The sequence below is a fragment of the Talpa europaea genome, assembly GCF_964194135.1.
Source record: "Talpa europaea genome assembly, chromosome: 5".
Taxonomy (NCBI): domain Eukaryota; kingdom Metazoa; phylum Chordata; class Mammalia; order Eulipotyphla; family Talpidae; genus Talpa; species Talpa europaea.
Window position 1 is genome coordinate 29,437,430 of NC_140071.1, and position 20,284 is coordinate 29,457,713.

The window sequence follows — 20,284 nt, forward strand, 5'->3', positions numbered from 1 at the left end:
AACTTCACCAGACTTCAGTAGTTCTAGGTCAAACAAAATGAAGTAGCAATTATCATTAATTTATGTGGAAAAATTTTCGAGTGTTCCAGAACCCCAATAATTTACCAAATTATACCAAACAACACATCAAAATTAAACACACATTCCATAAATTAGAGGAAGGAATGATAACAATAAAAACAGTTCATATAAAGCAGTTCTAGGGAAGGAGTGTGGTGGTCACTGGCTGCTGCTGGGCATACACACTGACTCTTGATAATGGCTTATTGCAAAACAAATGCTAAAGCTGCCTTTCCCTTTTGTTGTATAAGTGAAAGCCCCTTTCAGATTTCTTTCAGTTAGCAAAAATACATACTAATGCAGGTACTTTGTATAAGTGAACTGGCATATCTCTAACTTCTGAAAAGAGTTGTAGTACCAGCAAGGCACAGAGCAGTGACTCAGTGGATGTGGGCAGACGGGTAAAGAACAGTCCTGGAGCCCTCAGTGGCTTTTTCAGGCATTTAATGATCTTTCTACACCAGTTGTAGTGAGGCAACCAGGCTCAGAGTAGGCAGTGAGGACAGGGGCCCAGGAGGCTGGCAGGCCTCCCAGCCCCTGGCAAATCTTTACTCTCTCTGGCGTTCTCTCTTGGTCTCTCTGGCACACCGTCCTCTGCCACACACAATCCTCTGCTGCCCTTAAAGCCTCAGCCTCCCAGCTCAGGTGCGCCCATTTATGCACACCCGCACCCTGCTCCAGGTGTCCGCCATCAGGCATGCGTACCACGAGCCCATGCTCCCAAGCACCGCCTGCATTCAAGGCTGCAGGTGATAGCCATGGAGGCCAGCAAGCTTTGTGGATGCCACCCCCACTCCATCAAGACACTGGGAATTACAAATCCCATGATTCCCAAAGGGAGGTCCTGAGGACCTCCAGGCAGAGTTAAGCAGCCATTTTTCTCTGGCTTGTGTTTATAACCAGCCATTTGGGGGGGGGGTCTCCCTCTTTTGGCTCATGCTCTTGGCCAGGCAGGTTTGGTCTCGGCAGATCATATGGGATTCCAGGTCAGCAGAACAGGTAGGATGCATTGAAGAATTTATCTTCCACATTTTCTCCCTGAGTTGTCCATTTCCTCATTTCCCTTTCCCTTGTAAATAAACCTTTTGTTAACCTTTTGTGTGTGCCTGCAGTTTAAGTGCGTGGGTGAGGACCCACAGTCAGGCAACCCATTTTATATTGTGGTTGCCCTGTAACACAGGGACAACTAAAGAAAACAAGGGGAAGACAAGAGAAGTAACAGAAGTTAAGCAGAGAACAACGCAACTAGCACTGAAAAAATTAAGCATCACCGCAGCTAATGATGTTTATTCAACACTATCTTTCAATGGTTTGTGAGTTTTTTCTGTTGATAGGCACAGTCCATAGCTAACTTGTTTGGAAGTCAAGAAATAAAAAAGAAAAAAAAGCAAGATTGTGGCAAGGAGAAGAAAGTATAGGCTCCTCAAATTGGAACTGGCCTAAAGAGCAATTTCTGCCCATTGTCAAGATTAAGCTAGAAAACTGAATTTGAAAGGGGTTATTCCTAAGGTTCTACATGTCAACAGAAGAAAAACTATAAAATGACAAAGGCATGCAATGAGAGGTAACATTCTTTTAAATCAAGATCACACAGAATTTTTATCCTGTCTGAATGTTCTTCTTCAGTTTGGTAAATTATATTTATCTTTGTGGTAGATAGGTTACATTGTTGCCTCTAATATTTCTCCTTCCCTATATTTACTTTAACATCCCTTAGCTGAAATATAAAGTTATAAGGAAATAAATGAATAACAATTGTAATATGTTATTAAAAGAAAATTTGCCCTAAATTGAAAAGGTGCTGAATTTGCATTGAATAAGAAAAAAGTGCAAAAAATAAAGTATTATATCAATCAATGCTATTGCCATAATGAAACAAAATAAATGTTTCACCTTATAGAAACAATGTTTAAGAAACATGTACATAATTTATTAAAAAAAACTTTAAAACCCAACAAAGAAAAATTTGCAGTCTTACCATATACTAATAACATCCTAAGAAATTATAGTAAAAAATATGGAAAACTCAAATCCCAAGAGCACAAGGTAAAAAATGGTGATAAATATGTCAGACCACTATAGCAAATTCTCCAGGCTTACTATAAAGTTTCTGATGCCAAAATAAATACAAGCGTACATTTTAGTACTTTTTCTTTTAGTATCAGTCATTGGATCAATACAAAGTTGCATACAATTTCTGCAACTATATTATGTTTAAATAAATGTGTGCTTTATTAAGCATAATGAATCATGAATCACACACAACTAAATGTTAGTACAAGCACATTATTATGCAGCCTACAAAAAATAGCTGATATCCAATTGGCTTTCAGGAATTCTCAGTGGTGATGTAAATCATCCAGGGATAAATGTCATATAGATGCAAAATTTATTTAAGATAAAGGATATTTTAAGATGGACAACAGAAAAAAAAATCACAATCAGAAAAAGCAACAGATTTGACATTACATAATTTTCACCTACTGTATGAAAATCTTTATCCAAAATTAAAAGAACAAACCAATACTAAATTACTATGAGTGTTATAGGGCAGGGAGAGCAGGAGCAACTATTACAGAATGTAGCTTAATAGCAAAGACCACATAGATCATAAAATCACCAGGAGAACCACAAATGTTAAATGGAGACAAAAAGCTAAAAGAATTAAATGTAGCCATTTTAACAACTCCACACCATTTTAAAAATTATAGACTAAGGCCATGAAACATCTACTTTGCTATCCCTAAAGTAGTAATTTTTTGAATTATGATGTTAACACTCAGTATTCACAATGATGAGATGAATGGATAGCCTCATATTAATATTGTAGACAGTATTGCATAAATTTGGCAAAATTGTTTGATTTAAAATATTGTGTTCTCTCACCTACTGAATGCAATTCTAAAATTTCTTTTTAAAGAAATAACTTGCATTGTGCTAAATATGAAAAATATCTGCAAAGCATTACTATATTTGCTAATTTACACCATTTCATCTTCACTACTATAGTGCTATTGTTTTGAGTTATTTTACAGTTGATGTTTGAACAATGCTGAGATCAGAGCGCCAACACTCCTGCCCCCACAGTCAAAAATCCATGCATAACTTTTAACTCCACCAAAACTTAACTACTAATAGCCTGCTGTTGACTGAAAATACTACCAATAACGTATATAATCAACACATTTTATGTTATATGTAACATACTCTATTATAAAAAATAGTTATCTGTAAAAAATGTTAAGAAAATCCAAAGGAGGAAAAAATACATTTATATAGTTATTTAAAAAAAAAAATCCCTGTATAAACTGACCAGTGCAGTTAAAAACCATTATTCAAGGATTAAATAAAATTGACAATTTTTTAAATATGTAACATTTAATTTTATTGGTGTTTTAAGTAAAATTACTCCAGAGTTGCAATGTGGAGAGACATACATATTTATACCTACATGCAGATATATTTGCATGTAAGCACATACACATTTTACATAATACACATGCTGTGTGTACATGTATATTAGTACATGTGTATTTACTTATTTCCACATAATTCTGCCCTTTGTGTGTGCATAAATTTAGTCAAATCTTATCACTGGACATTTTTTCTAATTTTTAGCGCTACTGAACATACTACACATGTAATGTTAAACTAATGTAAAATAAAGTATTCAGTTTACATTTTAGTATTTTTTTGGCTCACCCCATTTCTCTTCTTTACTACTCCAATCAAAACCACCTAGGATATAATAATCGACGTTTATCCTTTCATATTTTTCTCCATATTTAATCTTATAAACATGGATACACATACATCCTTTATAAAAATTATATTAAAACATTGAAATCATGTTACAATGTTTGTGAGTTGTTTCTTCTACATAGCAATACCTTTGGAAATTTGACTATGGCAAAGGATTAGTTTGTTTTCAGACTATATTCTTTTCTAAAATAGAAATATCATAGTTCCTCCACATACTCAGATTTTTTTAATGCAATGAACAATTCTTCAGTAATCATATAAAATCTTACTTTGTCATACTTCAGGGGAATATATTCCCAAGTGTGGGATTACATGGTTGAAACTCATATGTGTCATTATAAGAATACTTTTTTCACAACACTTTATGCCCCCTTTAATTACTTTTAGAACTGCACGTGTTTTGTTCCAGTTGATATTGCCCCACAGAGGAATGAGTCTCTCTTTATATTTTTTGCCTTTTTATTCACTTTGTGATTTTATATGTTTATACACTTTAAATTTTAGTGCCATAAAATTTAGTGACACAGTATTATTGTCTTCGATCTCACTGATTTTTTTTTTCTGTTGCAGAATCTACTAATCTACAATAATTTCAATGTCCAGTATTCTGCTTTTCTCTCTAGAATTTTCATTTGTTTCTTTTTTACATCCCCAATGCTCTCTTTGTTATGTTGTTCTTTTCTGTAAATACACAAGAATTGTGTGCATTGTAATTATAGCTATTTTAAGATATGTTTTCTGTTTAAATCATGTCTGTCAATTCTAAGTCTGTTTTTCCTAGGTATAGATGTTTTATCTTGCTTCTTTGTATAAATATGTTTTGTAAATTGTTTTTAGCCTTATTTAGATATAAATGATGGATAAAATTGTAAGATATTTAGAGCGTGATGATTTGACACATGTATACATTGCAAAACGATTCTCTACATTAAGTCAACTAGCAAACCCACCACCCCAGATATTTAATCTGTGTGTGTGTGAGAGAGAGAAAACATTTAGTTTCTAACCTCTTGGTTCATTCCAACTGTACAATAACAGTGTTATCAATTATCACCATGTTATGTACTTGTTCCTCTATGCCTCAGAACTTGTTCCTATTATAAATGAAACTTCATATCCATTAACCCAACTTCCCAAATTTTCTCATCCCTAACCCATAGTAACCACTTTTGTACACTGTGTTTTTATCAGTCTGACTTATTTTAATTACACATACAAGTGACATTAGATCATATTTGAATTTCTCTGTATGTCATATGTAACTCAGCATAATATCCTCCTGGTTCATGCACATTATTGCAAATGACTTTATTTTTCAGGCTGAATAGTATTCCATTATGTATATACACCATATTTTTGTGATTTATTCATTCATTGGTTCTTTCCCTACTTTGGCTATTGTGAAACTTGCTGTGATGAATATGGGATTCAGAAATCTCTTGAAAATAGTGCTATATGATTTCATTTCCTTTGGATAAATACCCAGAAGTGGAATTACCTGAACATATGGCAGTTCTATTATCAAATTCTATTTTAAAAACTGGTTTGCTGAAGATATTAGCCTTTCCTCATGGTATTTTACAGACTCCTATGTCCTAAATGTATTGACCATATATACTTGAGTTTATATCTGGATTTTCTATGTAGTTTCATCTATCTGTATCTTAGTTTTTTAACCAGTACCATACAATTTTGATTATGACATTGTAATAGTGTTTAAATTCATGAAGTATTTTGCCTTCATCTTTGTTCTTCTTTCTCAAGATAGCTTTGACTATTCAGAGTCTTGTGGGTCTACCCTGATTTTAGGATTGTTTTCTCTATTGCTGTAAAAATATCATTGGAATTTTAATTATTATATTTTTGATATGGCTAATTTCTTATTTACTCATATGTAGGAGACACTCAGATAGCTACTGGATTTCTTTTAGTCTGTACCTGTGCATTCATTGTGTCTGTGAAAGGTTGCTATTTAAGAACTTTCTTTACTGCCATTTTGGCTGAAATATGAAAACACTTTTTTTTTAAAGATTTATTTATTTATGCATACAAGCATAGGAATACAGGCCAGAGGTGCGGGTAGTGAGAGGATTCACCAGTATCTATTTTAAATATGATCTCTATCTCAACTAATCAACTTTTTTTTAAAGCACAATACTCCTCAAGGTAATATGGAAATAAATGAGAAATTTTATTTACTAAACCAGACAGTGGGTCAGATTTGGTTCTTAGTTCGCTGAACTAGAGGTTTAGAGTAATCTAATTTAACTGGATTACTTTAGTCCAATTACTATGCATTGCCTTCCTTACATCTTTACTAGATGTCCCATGTATTTAAGGAATTTTCTTTTCTTGGTTGCTGGGTCTGATCTGAAAGGATCTGTGCCCCTCTGGGAGGTATCACAATTGTGTGCTATTATTATTCCCCAAAAAGGAAATTTCCATTTGATAGTTCTCATGGAGCTTCACCTTACAGATGCAGATTGATATTCAGCTGAAGTCTCCAAATAATCCTGTGCAGATTTCCAGATTCTTCTCTGTGTAACTTCCTCCTCATTATTGGTAATCTATGCCCAATGATTCCAGTCATCCCAAGTTATCCAAATACTAGATTCTGACTCCTGTGGAAAAATAAAAATAGAAACAGACCCAAAATGGAGTCAAGTATGCCAAGCACCATTAAGAATAAATACCTAACCTAACTAATGCAATATGGCATTTGTGTCTCTCAAAAGAAGAATTTTAAGCTAATAAGTCTGCAATTTCCTGATCAGCAATAACAAGGTGCCAAATAAGGCCCTCCTGACATCATAAAAGAAATAACCTTTCTTTTCTTATTCCACTCTCTATAATAACTTTACATTCTGTACAACTCTTTGTATCACTTTTCCACTTTCTAGATGGAATGTTGCCTGATACAGGAAACATTTAATAAAACTAATCAGATCATTAAAATCAATTCGCTTAGATTGTTATTTAACACTCCTCAAATCAAAAAGTTCACCACAGCTCTATTGAGAGGGTTCTTCTTGCTCCAGTATTTAGAAATTGCCTGTAGGCAGAAAGGCAGATCACCCCAGCAGTTAATTATTTTGTTTCTTATCTTATTAGTGTTCTGTATTGACTGCCCTACAGTATCTGATGACATTTGTTTTGTCTATTTTTTTTTTTAGTTATTTATGAAGGGAAGTAAGATTTTAAGTTGAAGCTAAAGCCCTCTATGTAACATTTTGGAAAAGTTTATTATCAAGTAACTGGTTACCAATGCACACTTTTTTTTCTGAAGAAAATTGTTAAATAAATCTGGGGGTCGAGGTCGGGGCAGGGAGGCCAGAAACAATAGCATTATGGTTATATGCAATCTATAATAGACTAAAGTACTGTAAAAGTGTCCTGGTGTTTTAGGATAGCCTAATTCTACCTATCATACATGCCTTAGGGTCAGTTGTTATAGTCAAAAATACCCATACATATTAAGTTTGTATGTCACTTTAACTGAAATAAAAATCTTAATAATAGTTAGAAAAAGAGTTTATTACATAACCAAAGTGAGTATTTAAATATGGGAAACTGTCTGACAGAATTTATTCTGTGCGAACTGTTCCAACAACACAAGCTGGAGTTTAGTTCATAGAGCTAGATATAATGAGTCATTGATATTAAAAAAGGTAATTACTGGGCTTCCTGGTGGCACTAGGGATTTAGCACAGCGCTGTGAAGCTATCTGCAGCCTCTGCTGCACGAGTCCAATCCTGGCTGCCCAGGGGGCTGCCCACATGGCACAGCAGACCTCTCCTGTCTCACCTGCTGCTCCCCTCAGCAGTGTATTTTCAGTCAGTCTGCCTGTTCTGTTCCCCACTCTGTCTCTGGTGAATCCACTTACCCCCTGCACCTCCCGCCTGTACTCCAGTTCTAGTATGCATAAATAAATAAATCTTTAAAAAAATAAAAAAGGTAATTATTCTTGTGGAGGGGGATGGGGTTTCTGGTTTACTGTAGTCTTAGGTATTTCCATTTCCTTAGTTATCTTGACCTAAAAATATGTTGATTATATCTATGTGCAAAGGAGGGAAAATGCTGGCTTGAAGCACTTCACTGGTTTCTAATGAGTGCACTGTGAAGAACCAAAGGCTGGGTGCCATTGTTTAAATCTTTTTTAACTCCTTTGTTTTTAGTGGAGATGGAAAGGCAGCTTTACCTGCAGGCAGTAGATTTTTGGATAGCAGCTGCACAGAACAGGAAATACGCCAGTGCTGTCTTCATAGTCTAGGCAGACTGTTTTGCTCATTTGTCTATTAGGCCAGAACACTTAAAACTTGTTCACAATCTACCGCTTTTGGTCATGTAATCAACTTTCATTTCATGCATTTCTGACTTAGAAAGACTTGTAGGTGGGTGCAAATAATAATAAGCATTTCTATGCAAATAAAGGAAAAGATAGGGCAGGCAGGCAGTCAGACAACATTTTTAGGTGGCAGTTGAAGTATTTTTAGGTGACAGGTCATTCTGGGTTGCAGTATCTCTGATGTCATAAGTATGTAGAACATAGCAATCAGTCAAAAGGATGGTTGGTGTACAGACATCATGGTGTTCTCTCTAAAGTTCACATTAAGTTCTCTATTCCCAAATTGCAGGGTGGTCCCCAGGGAAAGGGAATGTTCCAGGTTCCCTTCCCCACCCAAAGAAGGGTGGAGCTGAGCAGAGAGGAGGAAAATCTGGAAAGGAGATGGGAGAAGAAGGAAGGAAGGACAGAAGGAAGGAGGGAATGAGGAAGCAAGCAGGAAGGGGATCAAGAAGGAGACGTGAGGAGGTACATGGAGCAGAGAGACATGTGAGGAAGTTGTGCTTGCTTCTCAGAATTGGACTGGTCCTGTGACTTTATGCAAAAATAGGTAAAATGGATTGGAATCAAATTTAGTTTGCAAAAGTATTTTGCTGTACTGTTGGATAGAATTGGGATTGAAGTGGAGAAAACTTGATTTTAAACAAACTGAACCAGTTTTAAGATTTTCCTTGCTGTGATTTTTTGATATTTTGTTTGCTATTTGTTTGACTAATGCCTCCAGATGTTTTTTTTCATTTTGGTTTAAATTGATGGACTATTTTCCTGGAATGGAGGACTTGGCAACAGTGGACAAAGACTGGTGACTTATTGTTGTTTCTCTTACACACTCTGGAATCCTGGAAAACAGTGTTTCCTAAGGCTGACCCTCGAGATCTTCACCACCATAGATATAGTGGGAAAAAAATTAAAAGGAGGGATTGTAACAGGTGGTCCCCAGGGAAATGGGAGTTTCCAGATTGCCTCCCACACTCAAGGAAGGGTGGAATTGAGCAGGGAGGAGGAGAAGCTGGAGAAGAGACTGGGAGAAGGAAGGAAGATGGACAGCAAAGAGACCTGGAGGAGGCACATGGATCAGAAAATCATGTGAAGAAGCTGTGCTTGCTTCTTGACCTTGGACTAGTATTAGGAACTTGGGAAACATGGAAGGTGACTTGCATTTTGATTTTGCTCCTTTCATCCCAGACTTGCTTGGCTTCTTCAGCCTTTTTCCCATGAGTCCCCACCAGAAGGTGCCTTAGCCTTTCAGAAAGTTCCCAGGAGACCTCAGTGGCCCTGCTTTGGCTGGGTATTTTTCCACCGGGGGATGGGTAACTTTGGGTGTTTCCTAGGGAAAATTTCAAACTATATTCTTTCTCTTCATTTCTCTCTATCTCACATTAATAGTATTAAAGTTCCTTTCCATGGAAGGTCTTTTGCACTACAGTGCATTTTGTCTTGATGCAGCATATGGCAGAACCTATTTAGAGCAGACAAGTTTGGAGGTACTGGATGTCTCTGATTCTTCTCTGTTGCATTAAGAAGGTTAAATAAACATTTGTTGTTATGTGACTGTTTTCCATGCAGTTTGAATACACTCATATATGCTTAATTTGTTTAACAGAACAAATTTTGTGGCATGTATTAGGGCATCTTATAAGACTTCCCATATTTCCTTTTCTTTTATTTAATCAAAAATCTCATTATTTTAGAACTTTGATTTTGGGAATGTTTCTCATGGGTAATAATAAGAGCTTTTAAAACACTTACATACGTTTCTTAATTATCCAGGGTATCAATTAAAATTTTCAAGAACAAATATCTCTCACAAGGCTCAGCTAAAGGCAAATTAGGACAGGACAAGGCTTCTCTCTAGCTAATCAGAGGCCTTGAGGCAACAAATGTTTAGATTACTTAAACAGTTTTTAATCTGCTATTAAAAACTAACAGTTTAAGAATACTTTTGTTCCTTCAGCAGATGGGAAGCCTGTCTTAAAATTTCACTCTCTCATGCCAATTTTTTTTTACCTTCCAATTTTGTAATCAAAATATCCCATATAAAATAACCACTTTTATCTTGAGATTAAATTTTCTGATCCCTTAACAAAAATATATTCATTATTTATATCTTTCTCTCCCCTCCTTTTTCCAAACACATACATTTTACTATCTTTACATACAGAGTTATTTCCCATGATATTTGCATTAGCTTTGATTTCATACTTAAATTTGAATAAACACTTGTAACCTTAATTTCCAATTTTTGACATTGTGAGCAATTACAAAATTGTTATACCACTATCACTTTATAGTAGAAGACTTACAAATAACTTTTCATAATAATTGAAGAACAAGGTTCATCAATTTTTCCTAGGTGATTTAAAACATTTTATTCATAAACCCAAATTTATTTAGTTCCCTTGAAATAAAGAGCTAAAACTAAGCCAAAGCTTAGTAATGTCAGTAGAATAATCTAGATAATCAATTAATTTTCACTACTAAACATAGCAAAACTTTTAATTTTCAAAAAGTAATTTGGAAAACTACTTAGGAATTGTAAAAGGATTAGATTAAAAATGGAGTCAGGGAGCCTCCCTGGTGGCGCAAAGGATTAAGAAACAGCTATTCACAGCCTCTGTATCACAAACTCAATCCTCAGCCGGCCAGGGAGCTACCCACATGTGCAGCGGACCTGTGTTTAGATTACTTAAACAGCTTATAATCTGCTACTAAAAACTGACAACAGTATAAGAATACTTTTGTTCCTTTAGCAGATGGGAAGCTTGTCCTAAAATTTTACTCTAAGTAATGTAAACACAGCGGACCTCTCCTGACTCACCTGCTGCTCCCCTCAGCCTTGTACTTCAGTCAGTCTGCCTGTTGTGTTCTGCACTGTCTCTGGTGAACTCTCTTACCCCCCACACCTCTGGCCTGTACCCCAGTTCTTATATGCATAAATAAATAAATCTTTAAAAAAATAAATAGAAATGTCAGCTATGTTAAAACATCCATAAACACTTAAAGTCCAAGATATTGCAGTTTCAGTTTATTCCAAGGGGGCATCCCCAAATTACTCAATCTGCAATGAAACCAGTAAGGTCATTTTGCATGAAACAATCCTTTATTTCCTTACCTGCTAAAAGATTTATCCCATTTATATACATATCTATTTGTTCAAGCAGGTCAACCAGTTGAGAAAAATCCATGTTAAATTCTTAGGTCAAAACTGTGTTTGTTGACTTGTGTTTAACATAAATGACTCCCATCATGTATCTGTTGCTTTTTAATATTAGTCATGGTATCTCATGAAACCAAGTCAGCTATTTTTCTTATTAGATAACATGAGCTAATTGTAATTAACAAGCACAGGTAGAATAAATGTATTATACAATTTACAAACTGTAAAGACACAGTGTTTCAAATTATAACATTAAATTTTTAGCTAACTTCTATTATATTTTTGAGTTTAGAAATATTATATAGGCACTTTTGTACATCAGTTATATAAGAATTAATCCTAATGTTGTCATCTGGAGTCAAAATAAAACATGAAGGGAAGATGCACAAATATACTAGAGACATAAGGGTCTCTTAGTTTTCATTTAAAATTCCATCCATGTGCACCAGTTTCAAAGAAATAACAGTTGGACTACCAATATATATGTGAAGAATTTTCATTCATTCAATTTTTAAATAGTTCTTTCTCTTTATTGTTCTTTAGATAAGAAAGCTATACCTTAAATTTGCATTTCAAAGAATGACTCTTTGGGTCTCAAGGAAGTGGGGGCAAAGAATTTGCATCACACAGATTCTAGCTTTCTAAGGCAAGGATTTTTCTATCTCTTTAAATTGGAGGTTTTTCTCTTAGCTCTCAAAGTTTTGGGAACTCAAGAGTTCCCTAGTGGCCCCTGCAACCTTAACGCTATCTTTTATATTAATGACCAAATTTATTGAAGTGAATTTGCAAAAGCAAGTCTATAATCTTTTTTGAAACATGTTTTTAAGTCTGATTTCTATACTTTCATCTTAAAAATTCTCTAAGAATAACCAACGTAATTCTCCATATTTCGTCTCTCTCTTTTTCTTTACAATTCAATCTTTTCCAATAAGTTTACATTGATAATTCTCTGGGTTTTTCATAGGTGCAAAAGTAATTTAGAAGTTTTCCAACTCAATAGAGACTTGACCAACCAACAAGCATTCATTATATCTTACCCAAAGATCCAGAATTTCACTCCAACCATAAAACACAAAGAAGGGGGAAAGAAGCTCAATACACATCAATAATATTCAGCTAAGCCTGGCAGCTACTAGTGGATATGTAACAATGTAATCTACAAAGGGGTGGCCCCAGGTTCTCTGCCTCACCTATGGGAAGGTGTAGCTGATGAGCAAGGGAAGTTACAATGGACTTGGGAGAAAGAAAAAGACCTGGATGAGGCCTGTGGAACAGAGAGACAGTGAAGATGAAGATGTGATTGTTGCTTGTCCTTGCACTTCTACTAGGGACTTGGGGGACTTGGAAGGAGAAACTTGGAAGAGATGTGGGTGAGAGACTTGTGGGAAGGCTGAAAATGGTGGAGTTTACTTTGATTGCATTTTGATTTTGCTCCTTTCCTTACAGACTTTCCTGACCCTTCTGACCCTTTCCTATAATTCCTGGCCAGAAGGTGACTTAGACTTGTGGTAGGCTTTTAGGACTCAGTTGCCCCACTTTGGGCCAACCCTGTTTGGTTGAACATTCACCCATGAGGGGATGGGTAACTTTGGCTGTTGTTTTAGAAACTATATTCTTTCTCTTCTTTTTATTTACTCTAATTCTATTAAAATTCTTTTCTATTAGCAGTCTTAACCCAGTGAGAGTAGCTTTATCTTTATGCCAGGAATGGCAGAACCTATTTAGAGTGTGCAAAGTTTTAGGGGTTTCAGGGGTATCCTTCAGTCTGCCTGCTAACAGATACAACAGCATTGTTGAAATTTCTGTACTTTTAGGTATTAAGTTAGTTTCTGTGTTTTTTTTTTTCTTTGTCTTTTGTTTTAGTTCTGAAATGGCCTCAAATCAGGGTTTATTAAGTTCCCATGAGGAATCTATTTTATCATTTCCACTTTAATGCTTCCAGGTACCACTTAAAGCATACATCCTGTTAATTTTGTTTGATTTTTATAGTGGATTTTTCTAATTGTTAACTCAAATATATTAAAATGGACAATTCATATGTGTGCCATTGTTACAGAGTGCAATCTCCATGAAAAGGGGAGGTTCCATGTTCCCTGTCCCACTTAAGGAAGGGTGGAGCTGAGTGGCAAGGGAAAGCAAGAGAAGAATTGGAGGGGAGACTTGGAAAAAGACTTGGAAGAGCACATGAAGCAGAGAGACATGTGACATGGATGTCCTTTTTGTCCCTTTTCCTATAGTTCCCTGCCCAAATTTGCCTTAGACTTATGGCAAGCTACTGGACTCCAGTGTCCCCACATTGAGCCAATATGGTTTTTCCAGGCATTGTCCCATGAGGAAGATGGGTAGCTAGGAGTGTTTCATTGGGAAATGATTACACTTTCTTCTTTTCTCTTTCTAAGCATACTGATCCTGTTGAAGTTCTTTCACACTTTAATATTTGTCTTTGTACAGAAGATGGCAAAACCTCCTTAGAGCATGCAGGTTTGGAGGTTCTGGGGTACCCTCAATCTGCATGCTACTAGATTTGGCACCCAAAGAGGGGCCACTGAGGCCCAAAAACTTTGTCACAAGTTTATGGTATCTTCTGGCAGGGAGCCATAAGAAAGGAGCAGAAGGGACCAGGCAAATCTGGGACAAAAGTAGCAAAATCAAAGTACAAATCAAGATAAAGATAAAGGCTGCCATTGTCAGCCTCCCCACATATCTCTCACCTACATCTTTTCCAAGTGTCTCTGCATATCTCAACTCCAGGAGTCTCCTTCCATGTTCTCCAAGTTCCTACTCTAAATCATGCCTCCTCCAAATCATCTTCCAAGTCTACACTCCAAGTGTTCTCCCCAAGTCTTCTCTTGCTTCCCCTCACCCCTTAATTCACTTGGAACCTCCCCACTTTATGGAGATTATGCTTTGTAACACTACTTGGTAACTTTACAATATCTCTTCTAGCAATATTCTCCCATTTAGTGGGTGTCTTGCATGTGTGTGACTCATAAGCATTATTCTGTTAAACTGCTGACAGATGACAATGGGATGCAAAACAAAGGTTTGAACCACAATTTGGCTCCCTTTAGTATTCTGGTTTAAGAACCAGGAAGACCTGAGTACCTTAGTCTAGAATTCTCGTCCCTTTTAGGACAGAGGATAAAATGTCCCACCCAGACAAAATAACAAGTATCTTGTACATTCAGAAATCCTTAATCTATCAATCATTAGCCAGTTCTGAAATCTAGGAAGAACTCTAATGAAAAAGAAATGTATAAGTAGATAATATATAGATACAGATGCAAGGACAGAGAAACAGAAAGACAGAGATTATGAAGAACAGGAGGCTGGTGAGTTCAAAATCTGAAGTGTGGATGAGAAAGTCCAAGACAGTAGAGCAGATGCCGCAGTTGAAATCCGAAGGCAATCTACTAAAAACATCCCTCCTGCTCAGAGAGTCTGATCTATTTACTCTACTAGGGCCTTCAGCTGACTTGACGAGACATACCCACTCTATAGAAAGGAATTTGATTTACCCATAGTTCATCAATTTATATATTACTTTCATCTAAAAACATCTTCCAAGTTGGCACACTGAATTAAGCATCACAATGGCATTTATATCAATTACTTAGGTGTTACTAAAATATTAACAAGAAGATAGACAATTTACAATGAATATGTTTGATAAATTAAAAATTACACATTGTTTTATGGGATGTAGCAGAGAAGAAATATTATGAGGAGGAAGTGGTAGAGATTCTGGAAAATTAATTAGAATGGGAAATACTCAATGGGAAAACTGCATATATTTTTTATAGTCATTATTAAATCTTAAGAGTGTTTACTCTTGTCCCAAAGGTCTTCCATGCTAGTGTCACATAAGGATTGCTATGAAGACTCATGAGCACTAATGACTTCAAATACTTCAAAGAATCATGTGAAAACACTGCAATTAGTGTGATAATTAATTAGCAGTTTTAATCACACAAGGAATAAGAGATTCTTCAACCTTAGCCTTTAAAATAGAAACCATTATTATATACAACAATGCATAAATAATTAAACTCTGTTAAAGGACTTCCAATTCTGTCTCAGTCCTCAGGAATCAATTGATTTTTTTGGGTGGAAGCTTTTTCTGAATCTCTTATAGGTCCTAAAACAAGAACCAAATAATTAGTGTGTTCTTATCTGAGGAGTCTCCTGTGCTTCTTTATTGTATTTCTTTTCTTCTCTCAGGATACTTAACATGTGTAAAATTCCTTTCCTGTCTTCATTCTTATACCATACCCTCAAAGCTAAATTTTATTCAGAAATAATAGGAATATTTCACACTGGGTGAAAGAGGAAGTAAGGAAGCAGAATCTCCAATATTGTTATGTCAAAAACAGTACTTTTCTAAGTACCAAAGGTAATTGAGCCATCTCAATTTTCATTAGGTTCTAAAACACTTATTCAAAATCCATCTTTTAGCCCATGAAAAAATAACTAAATGTCTTCTAAATCATTTGTATGTTTGTTTCTTAATTCTTTCAGAATTACCTGTAAATTTTTCTTACAACTCATAACACATCTTATTTTTATATTTGGAGGCAATGCAAAGACCCATGCAAACATTTGAGTGAGTAGATGTTAGAATAATATCAACTAGATCTATGTTCATTAACCACACATTCAAATGTGTGCTTTCAGATTTTGTATGTGAATCCATCCCACAGCAATATGAAAACATTTAGAGAAGTGCTGCTGAGCATTATGTGCAACTGTGTTTTCATTAATGAACATTTATATGAAGTTTTCATTGCCCATTCAAATAAATGCCATGCTGGTATTCAATATGTTTGCATGTGCAATCTCTAACGAAAAGAAATCACAAAATACACACAACCCTTTCTTCAAACCAGGCTGTCATACATTACCTTTCTATGAGCCTTTTAATATCACATTACAGGATGATTCTGCACATATCATCCTTGGGATTTTGTGTTATGAGCCATGGTATGTTCTATGCAGTGGTGCCTGGCTCAATGGACCTGGGCTTGATTATTCCACTGCAGAGAAAGTAGAGCACAGGTGCTTGACACTTCCATGAGTGTCTCTTATTGTGATTGTTTCACTTAGACAGTAAATCTCAGTGGCATTAAAGGTGATCTGAAAATTAAATACTGGAGAGGATGTCCAAAATTAACAAAAGGCTACTACAAATAGCAAGATGAACAAAATCCACTTAAAACTATAGGTGGAATTTATTTTTTTTCTTCACTGCTTTTTATTTTCCATTAAACCTCCAAGAATTAAATAGTTGATTTTTTCTAAAGCTTACAGAAATGTTAGGCTTGTTAGCCTTTGTAAGAGGGATCAGAAATAAGCTGCATTTTGCTATAACATTCGGAATTTCTGCAAAGAAATATATTGTAATTCTCATTAAAAAGTTAAATCATAAAACTCCAACATGTATCACTTAATTTTTTTAAAGATTTATTTATTTATGCATACAAGAACTGGGATACAGGCCAGAGGTGCAGGGGGGAGCGGTGAGAGGATTCACTAGAGAGAGAGTGGGAAACAGAACAGGCAGACTGACTGAAATCCACTGCTGAGGAGAGCAGTGGGCGAGACAGGAGAGGTCTGCTGCACCATATGGGTAACTCCCTGGCCAACTGGATATCAGACTTGCTGTGGATAACTTCATAGTGCTTTGTTTAACCCCTTGCGCCATCAGGGAGACCCCAATATGTATCACTTAAAATAGCCATCAAGTGTATCAACATTAATGACAATGCACAGTAAACCAAATGAAACCTGAACCAACTTTTATAACAATCTCATCACCTGATGGAGTTGGAAAGAGATTCTGTTTAGTCTGCTGCTGAACTAGTCCTAAGGAGGAGTAGCCCTCAAAGGTAACAGTGATAAGAAATCTTTTGCAGAGACTCCCTGGTGGCCTAGGGGTTAAGTCTCAGCACATTATCACCACTGTGGCCTGAGTTCTATCCCCAGTTAGGGAGCTGACCCACATGGAGAAGCAGACCTCTCCTGTTTCACCTGCTGCTCCCCTCAGCAGTGTATTTCAGTAGATCTGCCTGTTCTGCTCCCCACTCTGTCTCTGGTGAGTCTTCTCACCCCCAGTTCTCACCTACACCCCAGTTTTTCTATGCAAAAAGAAGAACTTCCTCTTACTCCCTTTCCCTAAAGTGCTTGTGAAGAGATATATGCAGCAACCTTGTCCTAGGAAGATATGATTAGCAAGGGGTCAGAAACCTCGCAAATGAAAGTGTGGGCCTCAACACCAGATAGTCACCAAGGACTTTATTTTTTGAATTTTTTTTAATTTATATATTTTTTACATCATTTTTCATTTTTGTACAATGTATGCATTTTCATCTTGGTTAAGTCCCTATGAAATTCCCTCCACCCATTAAACCATGAACTATCACCATGGTCCCGTGTGCTTGTCCTACCCTTGTTTTGATTCTACTCCCTTCTCCCTAAGCCAGAAAGAAAAGAAAAAAAAAAATACCGGATGGTCTGACTTATAGCAGGAATGTAGAAGAACCAAATAAGGGGAAGAGAGGAGAGAGCATAGGGTATGACCCTGACCAACATCTGTGACAGGGGCTGTATTTGTTCAACCATCCACCATCTAAGTTCCCTCTCAGAAAGAGAGGCCCATGAGAATTACAGAAGTGCTGTTTCTAGAACCTGTACATAGGAGGGAGGGGTGCAAAGATGAGCGGGAGTAGTAAAATATACCAAAGACAACAAAAAAATGTACCAAGAAAACAAAGCCCTACAGCCCTTCACATGTCCTGCTGCAGAAAGTATAGCTGATAGAAAGCCCCAGGTACTATGTGCTGAATTTACTGATCTAACCTGGCAACTTCATACTTCCTTCAGGCTACTCCCAACAAATAACTTATTATGGTAGAAATGCTAATGCCCTCTGATGGGCAACTTTATCTTAAGGATTCTCCATATGCTTCACTGACACTCATAAAATTGTACTAGAAGCTGAGATAAAGGCCTATCTCCTTCTCTATTCAGTCATAGAGCTAAGACACACATGAGCGCACTATGATCTGCTCACCTCTTCTGGTTTTCCGTGTATTCATCATAGTGCCTCCTCCTTTTTATTTTTTTAAAGATTTATTTATTTTTGTACAAGAGCTGGGGTAAAGTTCAGAGGCGTGAAAGGGTGAGAGGATTCACCAGAGACAGAGCGGGGAAAAGAACAGGCACACTGATGAAATACACTGCTGAGGGGAACAGCAGGCGAGACAGGAGAGTTTTGCTGCGCCAAGTGGGTTAACTCCTTGGCCAGGGATCAAACTCATGCTATAGCGGCTGCAGATTGCTTTGTAGTGCTGAGACTTAATCTCTTGTGTGACCAGGGAGGCCCCATAGTCTCTTCTTCTAATACATCTTATGCATGTCTAATCCTTCTGCTTCTCAGAGGACATAAACTAGGATTTATGTGATCCCGAAAAGAAGGGAATGTGAGATCAGTCCCATGTTCACACTAGTTTCAGAAGGCATGTCCTGTGTAGGTTGAAATGCAGGAAGTTAAAGGCCAAACTGCAAACAGTCTTTTGAACTTCAGCGCAGCTATTAAAGTGCAGGATCCATGAATAGTCAGGAATTTGCCGATTAAGCAAAAGATGAATTAAAAATACCTGTAGCCCCAGAATTCTTTATGCAGTTCCCCATCATTATTGCTTGAGGGCAGGGCTGCACGATACACAGCATCTTAGTAAGACCTGACAGAGTAACTGCTGCAGGGTGAGAGCTAATGGAGACACCAGAGCTCATGTAAGGATGTAGATGTACAGTTACAACATATCCAAGACTTGTAGATAATATGTTTTCTATCCCCAATTGCCTCTCTACAATAACAACAACACATTGTGAAGTATGAAAACTATGCGATCAGCAACCACAAGAGTGTAGTGAGATATCCCAAGATAACTCAGCTATAAATTATCAAAAAAAACTTTAAAAACAGTTGTAAAAAATATGAAAAAGATGTGATAGGTTAAAGTGGACATGATGAGTGGGCAGATGAGGACTGAGAAGTGATTTTAAAAAAATCTATACAAGTGAACCAAGCTGAAATATTAAAACACAGAACACAATATCTTAAATGAAAAATTTATGGAGCAAAGTCAGTAGAGGATAAAACATATGGATAAAAGTATTAGTGAGTTTTAACAGGTGTAACAGAAATGATCACATTTAGAGAAAGACAAAAAAGTTGGGAGGAAAAAGCAACTTTAGTGAACTGTTATCAGTGTATGTGTCGTTGGTCTTTCATAGAAGTAGAAAGAAAAAAGTGGGACAGAAAGAACTCAAGAATGATGACACAAACTTTTCTAAACTTCATAAAAGAAATCAATCTACTGATCTACACGAAACTTGTGAAACAACCCCTGGACAGATAAAAATCAGACTGCTGAAAATATTAAAAAAAAAAAAAAGTAATTTGAAGAAAGCTAAAATAAAAGACGTGCTTACATAGGAACAAATATCTGAATCCCACCTGCCTGAGAGAGAGGGGGATGGGAGGGCAGGTGAACGTATTAAATTTGTAGACGGTATTATCTACTCAGTATTCTATATCAAACAGAGGTAAACAAATCAACCGGAGTTGGGTGAAATGAAGCACACATTGCCTGTATAAGAAATGATAAAGGAAATGTTTCAGGTAGAAGGAATATGACACCAAATGGAAATTCAGATCTGCACAAAATTATAAATGAAGATTATTTTTAATGATAAATTTGTGACCAGATATAAACAAATACTTTTATTTTGTTCTATCTTTTTTTAAAAGATTTATTTATTTGTGCATATAAGAGCTGGGATGTAGACCAGAGTGTGGGGCTTGAGAAGATTCACTAGAGACAGAGTGGGGAACAGAACAGGCAGGTTGGAAGAAATACACTGCTGAGGAGAGCAGCAGGCAAGACAGAAGAGGTCTACTG